General features: G+C 36.5%; 1 long non-coding RNA gene across 1 annotated transcript; it reads right to left on the bottom strand.

Annotated features, from left to right (window-relative positions):
- Positions 1–4,717: 4,717 nt before the first annotated feature.
- Positions 4,718–9,082, bottom strand: LOC132621720 (uncharacterized). The gene is made up of 2 exons (XR_009575642.1): positions 8,476–9,082; positions 4,718–5,006 (listed from the first exon to the last, which is right to left on the bottom strand). It is a non-coding gene; the product is annotated as an uncharacterized LOC132621720 (long non-coding RNA).
- Between the last annotated feature and the right edge of the window lie 764 nt (positions 9,083–9,846).

Genomic DNA, 9,846 nt, shown 5'->3' with positions numbered 1-9,846 from the left:
ATGTCCCAATTGGGCAATTTGAATGGAATGTTATGCCTTTTGGACTGAAGAATGCCCCTTCAGAATTTCAAAAAATTATGAATGATATTTTTATGGCTTATAGCAACTTTATCATTGTTTATATCGATGATATTTTAGTATTCTCAAATACTATTGAAATGCATTTCAAACATCTTGATATATTCAAGAAAATTATTATTCAAAATGGTTTGGTTATATCTAAACCAAAAATGTCACTTTTTCAAACAAAAGTTAGATTTCTTGGTCATAAGATAGAAAAAGGAAAAAATATTCCTATTAATAGAAGTATAGAATTTGCTTCTAAATTCCCTGATATTATTACTGATAAAACCCAACTCCAAAGATTTCTTGGGAGTTTGAATGATATTTCTCCATTTTATAAAGATATGGCCCAAGATACATCTATTTTATATGATAGATTGAAAAAGAGCTCATACGCAAGCAGTTCAAAAGATCAAGGGGAAAGTTAATAATCTTCCTTGTCTTACTCTTGCCAATCCTAACTGGCAAAAAATTATTGAAACTGATGCTTCTGATATTGGCTATGGAGGAATTCTCAAACAGCTTTCTCCGAATGATAAACAAGAATATTTAGTCCAGTTTTATTCTGGCAAGTGGAATAATAGCCAAAAGAACTATGCTACTGTAGCAAAAGAAATTCTTGTTATAGTAAAATGTGTTCTTAAATTCCAAGGTGATTTATATAATCAAAAGTTTTTAATAAAAACTGATTGTCAAGCGGCAAAATTTATGTTTAATAAAGATTGCAAACATGATGTTTCTAAACAAATGTTTGCCAGATGGCAAGCTCTTTTAGCACCATTTGATTTTGAAATCCATTATAAAAAAGGATCAGATAATAGTCTCCCTGATTTTCTCACTAGAGAATATTTAAGTTTATAACTATCATCTTCTCATTTGCAGGATGAGACCTACATTGACACCTCCCTCTAATAGAGGAAGGGGAAGAGGACAAAAGGGGACAAGCAGAGGTACTGTTCTCGCCCAAATGGGTAACAAAAGGCTAATAGCCGACAATATTGCAGAAACTTCTGGTAATACCCAGAAACAAATTACCTATGCTGAATATCTTGCTTTTATAGAAGCACAGAAAAAAGGAGATAATATGCCTCCATCATATTCCAGTGCTCTCATAATTGATGATAATGGGGACACTGATTCATATGAAGAAAATACTCAACGAGAGTTAATAATTCTCCTTGAGAATGATGATCTTCAATGGAAAGATGAACCTTGGAAAATAATGGAAAGGTATTTTGATAAAGCATCATACGCAACTCCGACTTATAAATATCGGATGCATTATGAAATGGTCCTTTCAAATACAGGATCAGCGGAATTCCAACATTTTTATCCAGCTAATACCAAAAAGGTTTATAATTTTTCAAAAATTGTTATAAAAAAGATATTTTCTCCAAATGAATGGGGAATAAGTCCGTTAAAGGACAGGGATTATATCCACCCAGAACAAAAGGTCCCAGTTAAATTCAATTATTGGGATTATGTTTAAAGCTTTAATAAAGCTTTTTTATACGAGAATGATAATAAAAAACATTCTTGGTTTATAAAAATCTGTGCCAATGTTTATAAACAGGGCATCCCAAATTGGTTTTGTCAATGGTGGATCCATTATGGTCCAACCGTAAAAATTTTACCAGAACCCTTCAAGAGTTTATATACTGAATGGGTTGATGTCTCTCCAAAAATAATAGACTTGGAAAATAATATTACTTTCTCTGAAGAAATTTCTAATATGTATTTCTTCATTGAATTCTCCATTCCATGGATCATGAAATGGTCAGTTGAAGCGGGTTATACCCCGCAAAATATGCCTTGTTTAAACAGAATTTTTTATACAAAGTTCTGGAAAAAATTACTCCAAAAATCAAAGGATGGTACTATCCCAGGACAAGATTTGATAAATCAGATTAAATAGATGACTTGTTTGATCAGCTTCAAGGTGTGTCGATCTTCTCTAAGATCTACTTGAGGTCAGGGCATCATCGGTGGAAGATTGGAGCTGAGGATATTCTGAAGACTGCTTTCAGGACCAGCTATGTTCACTAAGAGTTCTTGGTGATGTCTTTCGGTATTACCAATGCCCCCACAGCTTTCATGGATTTGATGAATGGGATTTTAAAGCCTTACTTAGATTCACTTGTGATTGTCTTTATTAATGACATTTTGGTGTACTCTCGGAGTAAGGAAGATCATGAGAAGCACTTGAGTATAGTGCTTGGGTTGTTGAAGGAGAAGAAGTTGTATGCCAAATTTTTCAAGTGTCAATTCCGCCTCAGTTCCGTGGCATTTTCTGGGCATGTTGTGTCTAAAGAGGGGATTATGGTGGAACCCAAGAAGATTGAGGTAGTTAGAGATAGCGCTAGGCCTACTTCGATGACTGAGATTTGGAGTTTTTTAGGCTTAGCGAGTTATCATCGTCGCTTCGTGAAGGGGTTCTCATCTATCGCTTCTCATTTGACTCGGTTGACTCAGAAGAATGTACCTTTTTAATGGTCTGATGATTGTGAGGAGAGCTTTCAAAAGCTCAACACTCTATTGACTTCGGCCCCGATTTTGACATTACCTGTATGGGGTTCAGTGTGAGGAATTCATGGATCATCGTAGTCCTCAGCATGTGTTCAATCAGCGAGATCTAAATTCGAGGCAGCGTAGGTAGATGGAATTTCTCAAGGATTATGACATTACCATTCCTTATCATCGCGGAAAGGCTAATGTGGTAGCTGATGCGTTGAGCCGAAAGGCAGTAAGTATGGGTAGCTTAGCGCGTTTGATTATTGAGGAGCGTCCCTTAACTTTGGAGGTTCAGTGTTTGGCTAATACTATTGTGAGTTTTGATATTTTAGAACCTGGCAAGGTTCTAGCTTGTGTTGAGGTTAGGTCGTCTTTTTTGGAGCAGATTAAGGCTCAGCAGTTTGAGGATTTAAAATTGTTCAAGATTCGAGACAAAGTGTTAAGTGGAGAGGCCAAGGAAGCAATTCCTGATGATGAGGGTGTTTTGAGGATTATGGGGCGCATTTGCGTTCCTCGTGTTGGTGGGTTGATTAAGTTAATTTTAGAGGAGGCTCACAGTTCTAGATATTCCAGCCATCCCGGTGCTACTAAGATGTTTCGTGACTTGAGATAGCATTATTGGTGGGGTAGGGTGAAGAGGGATATTGTAAAGTTCGTTTCTCAGTGTTTGAATTGCCAGCAGGTTAAGAATGAGCATTAAAGGACGGGTGGTAAAACTCAGAGGATGCCCATTCCCAAGTGGAAGTGGGAGAGGATAGCTACGGACTTCCTGGTAGGTCTAATGAAGACCATGGGCAAGTTTGATGCCATTTGGGTTATTATGGATAGGTTGACTAAGTCCGCGCACTTCATTCAGGTTCAGACTATTTACAATTCGGAGAAGTTCGCTAGGATCTTCATTGGTGATTGTCAGATTACATGGGTTGCCTGTAACGGTTCGCATTTTTGCGGGCGGGATTAGCACTCGGAAAAGCTACTAAGAACTTGTTGGTGCTCTTTCGGACTTCATTTTAAAAGAGTCGCCACCTAATTTTTAGGAAATTAGGAAAAATCGAGGGTGAAGGGTTTATTCATTCACCTTGAAAAATCCTTCGTAATCCAAAGTTCTAGGTAAGGGTTCTGGTCATCCCCTAGGGAAGGTGTTAGACACCCTAGTATTAAGGATCCGTACTATACGGTTGACCTTCGAATTCCAATATATGAGTATTTGCATGAACTGTTTATTTAGTGTTTATTCTCGCAAAAATCTTGTCATTTGCACATCATTTTTTGAAAGAAAAAAAAGAGTTTGTATATAGGGTATTTAGATTTGGATTTACAATATCCGGGTAAAATAATCTACTTTTGTATATAAGGGTGGTATATTTTATTTGTAAAGAGAGTATATAAAAGTTATCATCCTTTTCTATATGTCATTTATTAAAGAATACAAAATTGTCATGTTTAAGTACATAATTTTGTTCATGCTTAACTCATACTTTATTTGGATCGATCCATTTAATACGTTTGGAGCGCCTTATCTAAGAACTTGTATATACGAATGTTTTGTTTGAAGCATATTTATATTTAAAGAAAGTACATCCTTTAAAAGTCTATAAAATTGGTCTCGGATTTTGGCTTATGGCCAAAAAAATTATAATTCTCAATTAAAGGGTCCGTCCATTTTCTGGGCTTGGCCCAAATAAACTCATGCATGAAACTTATTTTAAAAGCCTAATATCACAAACTCTTTTATTTCTAAGTGGGCTTCAGCCCAAAAAGTCTTTCTTTTTATTATTCATTTGTTAGCCTTTGCCCATTTTGGGTCCTTATTATTTTCTGAAAAGAGAAAAGATCAGCGGGGACTTTCAGCCCAAAAACTTTTTCCAAATTTGTTATTTGGATCCGGTCCAAAACAATTTGTCCTTAGTCTTGGTTTGGATCTGAAAACTTAGTTTAATTTTGTAAAAATGTGTGTGCTTTGTTTCAAGAACCAGTCCGTTTTGCTCAAAATGATATGTGCAACCTTCTGTGACTTTGAGAATTCCTCTTATTCTTGTTGACTCGTGTTAAAGTAGTTCGGCTGATTATCCATTTGATTTTGACAAAATAGTTATGCTAAATCCGGGTTTTGAAAAATTATTTTGGGGACTTAAAGACAATCTAAACGGCCTAGGTACTGTCATCCTAAGACGACTAGTTCATACATTAAGAATTCCACTATGTGATATGAGTTTTTCACAAGTTTTGTACAAATACACACAGAGCTCAAATGAAGGAAATGGAAACAAAATAAAGGATGGAGAGAGACTAGGGGAGTACCAAGCCCCTAGTTTGGCCATTTTCATCCATGGCTGGACCTTCTGCGCGTCAAGCTACTCAATTCTATCTTTGCGGAATCGATATCTTTGGAGAAAGAATTTTCTTATTGGGCCTCAGGCCCAATAGGCAGGCTGATATTGACCCGAGTGGTCATGTGGTGAGGGGGAAAAAGGAAAAAAGAACCCGGTTAGTTTATAATTTTCTGAACTTATCACATGTATAACTATGCACATATATATCAAATTCTTACAAGTTACATAATTATGGCATTTGATTATGCTATTGGCTTTACTGGTCGAGACCTACACAACACAAAGGAAAAATAGTCGTCACCACCCGTATTCCCGACGCTGCACAAGATCCAAGGGGTTTCATGAACCCCAGGCATGGTTGGACATCGGGAAATGGCTAAGGCCTATCCCCAAATCACCTCAACTCCCCAGACCAGTATTGCCAAAGAATAAATCAGAGTCCCATAATCATGCACAAGTATCACCATAAATAATTTAATTACAAAAAAACACTAAAAATAAACTCAAGGTCATAGTAGGGGGACCAAAACAGATACTGTAATATGATGATATAAGATAACAAAAACTCCAAAAAGAAAAAAACACCTATTCACAAAATGAACCAAAACAGAATTACCCTCTTTATCTCCTGCCCTTGGGACTGGGTGAAGTCTAGTCCATTTTTAGATGAGTCTGAATTGGGCCAGGCCCAACTGCCTGCTAGATGGAGATTGAATTAAAAGTTGAGGCCTAGATGAGGCTTCTATTCCCTTCTCCATTTGTGTATGCTCTATATACGACTGACTTGTTTATTCATATACACATAATACATCCCTAATATACACATATGACGTGTATATCAAGTGTATATCATATGTATACCCCTCCCTCTTTTCACTAACAAGTACATCCTTTATGTATCGAGCCTCTAAGTCCTATCCCTAGAATCTATGCCCAATAAATCACTAAATTAAACCAGTATTTCATTCAAGGGTTTGAAGTTTAAAGGTCCTCCATTTTTCATCCCTCCTGAACCCCCATATATATACATGTATGCCTACAGTAAATCAGATAGCATACCCCTTGTACATCTCTGCCATTAGCATTACCTTCCTAACTCTCCTCAAGTTTCCTAATCAAGGGATATCAAACCTAAATTAAGGCACACTCCAGTCCCAACTAATCAGCTAAGCATTTGGTGAATTATTCTCATAGGTCTGGTATGAAACTCCAACCTTTGGCAATTTACAGAACAGATACAAAGTTCACTCAGACACCTCATTACTCACAATGTTAGACACTGCCAGATAGCAAAGACATAATCACAAACAAAGAAGGGCCATAGGGAAAGGGTTGTCCATATCAATCAAAAGGCAATAATGTAGAATACAGAAGCTATTGTTTAAAACAGTCAAGTACAACACAAGCTGAACATGATGTCAACAACTTCAATGTTCAAAGACAGCACAGAGGCAACTTTTAAATCCTAGTCAAACCTCACTGAAGGAGGAAATACACAGGCAGGCATATAAAGCTTGTGTACACTATAGTCAGACAATGAGGAAGGGGGCAAAGACCAGTTATGTTGTCTAAAGAGAAGCTTCAAATGGTTCTAATGGTCTTTTAGTGATTCAGCTTATGGTTTAGAACTTATTTCAATTAAGCTATCCTCCTTTGTGTCTAAAACAGTCAATTGTATACACAGATTTATCACTCAGTTTTAGTAAGTCATTGTGGCAAAATAATTGGTTTCAACATGTGCCCATCTTGGTCTAATGGTAGAATCTTGATCTAATGGTAAAATTTGTAATATCATAAGGCATCCATGTAATAAACATGTGCCCCCATAGACTTTATAGAAGTGCCATGATGCCTTTTATGTGGAGGAAAGGTTTTATGGACTAAGCTATGCCTGGTCCCCCTTGATCCTCTCCCCAAGGCACTCTTTAAAAGGCTCATCTATGCCATGTGGTTTAGTCTATTCATAAATCCTGTTGACTATACAAAACCCTGCCATTGAGACCATTTCTTAATTAGGTACTCAAATAGGTTCAGGTACACACATGCTCAAACAGATAGAGACCTCAGTCATTTTTTATTACTAAGGCCTGGTCAGGCTCCTATAGAGTCATAGACTGAGTCAATCTGTCATTAAAAGGTTTCTACAGTCACCTTTTGTTTTACATAAGCTGGTCTAAATATGAACAGATTGTGTCATGATGGAAACCATTCCTAACTAAATCACAGAGGAGCAGCTAAGCCAACATAGCCAGGCAAATGCATTTGAACACACAGAGAAGTCATCAGAATTCCAAAGACCTTAACAATTCCAGTTCTAGTTCTCACTCACTGAAATCAGGTCCTCCAGGAAAGATGCAGAGGCAGTTCATAGGCACAAGTGATTTAAACAGACTTGGATGGGCTAGTTTTAGCTTTGATATTAATCTTTAAAATCTTTAATCCAAACAGACTTTAAAAAATTCTCAGTGTTGCCATGTTCTCAAAGACAAGGGACTTAATCAACATTGAAACAGGTTCCTTAAATGTCTTGTATAGGTGTAGCAATTAGAAAGACACTTGCTCTTACAAACAAATCATATAGTGAACCCTACTTGAAATATAACTCCTTATAATGATAAGCAGTGCATACACAAGATCCAGACAGACTTAAGCTACTCCTATTTCCCTTCCTTTAGTATTCTAGTTTTTTAGGAAATCAATTCAAGCATAAGAAAGATTAAATTAATGCATACACACACCCTGTGTGAGTCTCAGTCATGGATTAAGTCTAGACAGATATTAGAAGGTCTTCACAGCTTAACACACTATCCAAAGAGAATATTTGACTCATCTTTTTTAGTATTCAGTGATCAAACACCTACTTGGAGTCTTTCTCACTTTCCAGTTTTAATCAATTCCTACAATCCTCAAGCTAATGTGTATCACATAGTTCAGTCATCTAATCCCTAAGGTACATTTAAGTGAGTCAAAAGGTTTATTTGAATCTAAACATCAAGGGTTATAATTAGGTCCAGTGATTTTGAATGATTACCTATTAATTATGCCTACCACTAAGGGTTGACTTTAAGTTAAACAAAGCTGGATCAACTCACAAAATGTATTGATAATCAATCATAAACATATACATATCAAAGACACCCTAAACTAACTTAGCATTCATAGAAAAGAGCCTTTGACCAAACATAACTCATATTAAGGATGTCCAGATTGAACAAATCCTTATCAATAGTCATACCAAGCATAAACAAAGAGAGGGAAATATAAGATGGCCTCTGAAGGTGAGATTGTGCATCCTTCATTGCTAGTCTATCATTACCAATATTGTTAAGATTCAGGGAACATGTATCAGGCATACCAAACATCTATATGATCATACAATAACAAAAACACCATCTAAAGATCAACCAAGTCCATATGCCTAAACATCATGTTAACATTTTAACAAAAGGGACCTATTTGATAGGTTCATAATATCTAATACTAAATCAGCAACTGATTCAGCATTTTAACTAAATCCTAGACTAAGCATAAAATTAAAGGTAAAGCAATAAAATGATAAAAAATTTACCTCTTTTACTCACAGATGTGAGCAAGAAAGGACTCAGAGCCTTTGTGCTTCCAATTCTCGAACTCAACCACACAAGGAAAAACAAAGTAAATAAATTTTTGAACTAGAAGGACTCGACTTCACAGTCAAGCCTAAATAAAAAATTTACTGAAAACTTTAAACTTCAGTTATTTTCTCAAAATTCAAGCTATCTGGTTGCCGGGACCTTCCCTTTATGGTGAGGGTTGGGGTTCTATTTAAAGAACCCCAAAGAAACTCTAAAAGTCTTTCCCATTGATGTGGAACTTGTGATGTTCTCACAAGTCTCACTTGGATAAATGAATGAATGAATGAATGGGATGAAGAAACATTGCGGTCAACGGCACGATTTGAGAGGGAGGATTGTGCCTTTAAAGCCGTGTTTGGACGAATTTGACGGAAGAGAAAGCATGAAGAAGGACGGAAACAATAAATGCTCCGTCCTTTCCGCCGTGCCGAGCCTTGTTCATGCTCAGATGGCGATGGGACATCGCAATAGAGGAGGGGGTAGGGTGGCGGCTAGGGTTTTGAACCCTAGCCATACAAAGAGATAATGAGCCCAATAGGGGTCGTTTTGACTGAAGCGGGGAGCATTATACGTTGCTCTGGGTCGGGTCTAGGCCGTTGGGCTTGGGCTCGGCCATTTAATTAAAATGAGAGATAAAAAAGAGGGGGGGGGGGGGGGGGGGGGGGATTTTGTATATAGTATACGTATATGTGCATATATCAAGTGTATACATGCACGTAGGGGCAAGGTGGGCACTTCAATAAAATAGGCAAACACTTAAAATAACCAATTGTTGATCGTAGCAAATAAATCATGGTCTAATTAGGACGTAGTTAATTCAAAACACGACCATGATATTCATTTTTGCAAGCATGGCCTCAATTGGCTTTAAAACTAAATGATTGTGGCAAATATAACCTTTTATCTAGCCAATTGCGAAAATATCATCGACTAATCTTAATCTGATTAGTTATTTCACATATAGCCTTATTTTGGTATTGATTAACCAATTAAAGGTAATTTGCGCTAATGACCTCAATTGGTTTGCCAATGAATTTGGTCATCTCAATTAAAGCCACTAGGAGGCTAAATTTGCAAAATTGACCCCAATTACCTTAAACCATGAATTGGTCAATTCAAATGTGGTCATTTATATAAAAAAATAATTAAATAATCAAAACCAATTTCAAAATGACCCCTCTAATTAACCAAATTAATTACCAAAACAACTTATTAATTAAACAATTATGCAAACACACAGAATCAAAGGTTGAGGGGTAAAAATGGTCAATTCCTTTAATTACTCAAATACCTTGGATAAAAATAGAACAAATTATTTGTTAATC

This window comes from Lycium barbarum, chromosome 12 (assembly GCF_019175385.1).
Source record: "Lycium barbarum isolate Lr01 chromosome 12, ASM1917538v2, whole genome shotgun sequence".
In the NCBI taxonomy this organism is placed as follows: Eukaryota; Viridiplantae; Streptophyta; class Magnoliopsida; order Solanales; family Solanaceae; genus Lycium; species Lycium barbarum.
The sequence above is the reverse complement of the archived record's forward strand: the minus strand, read 5'-3'. Positions and strand labels throughout refer to the sequence as shown.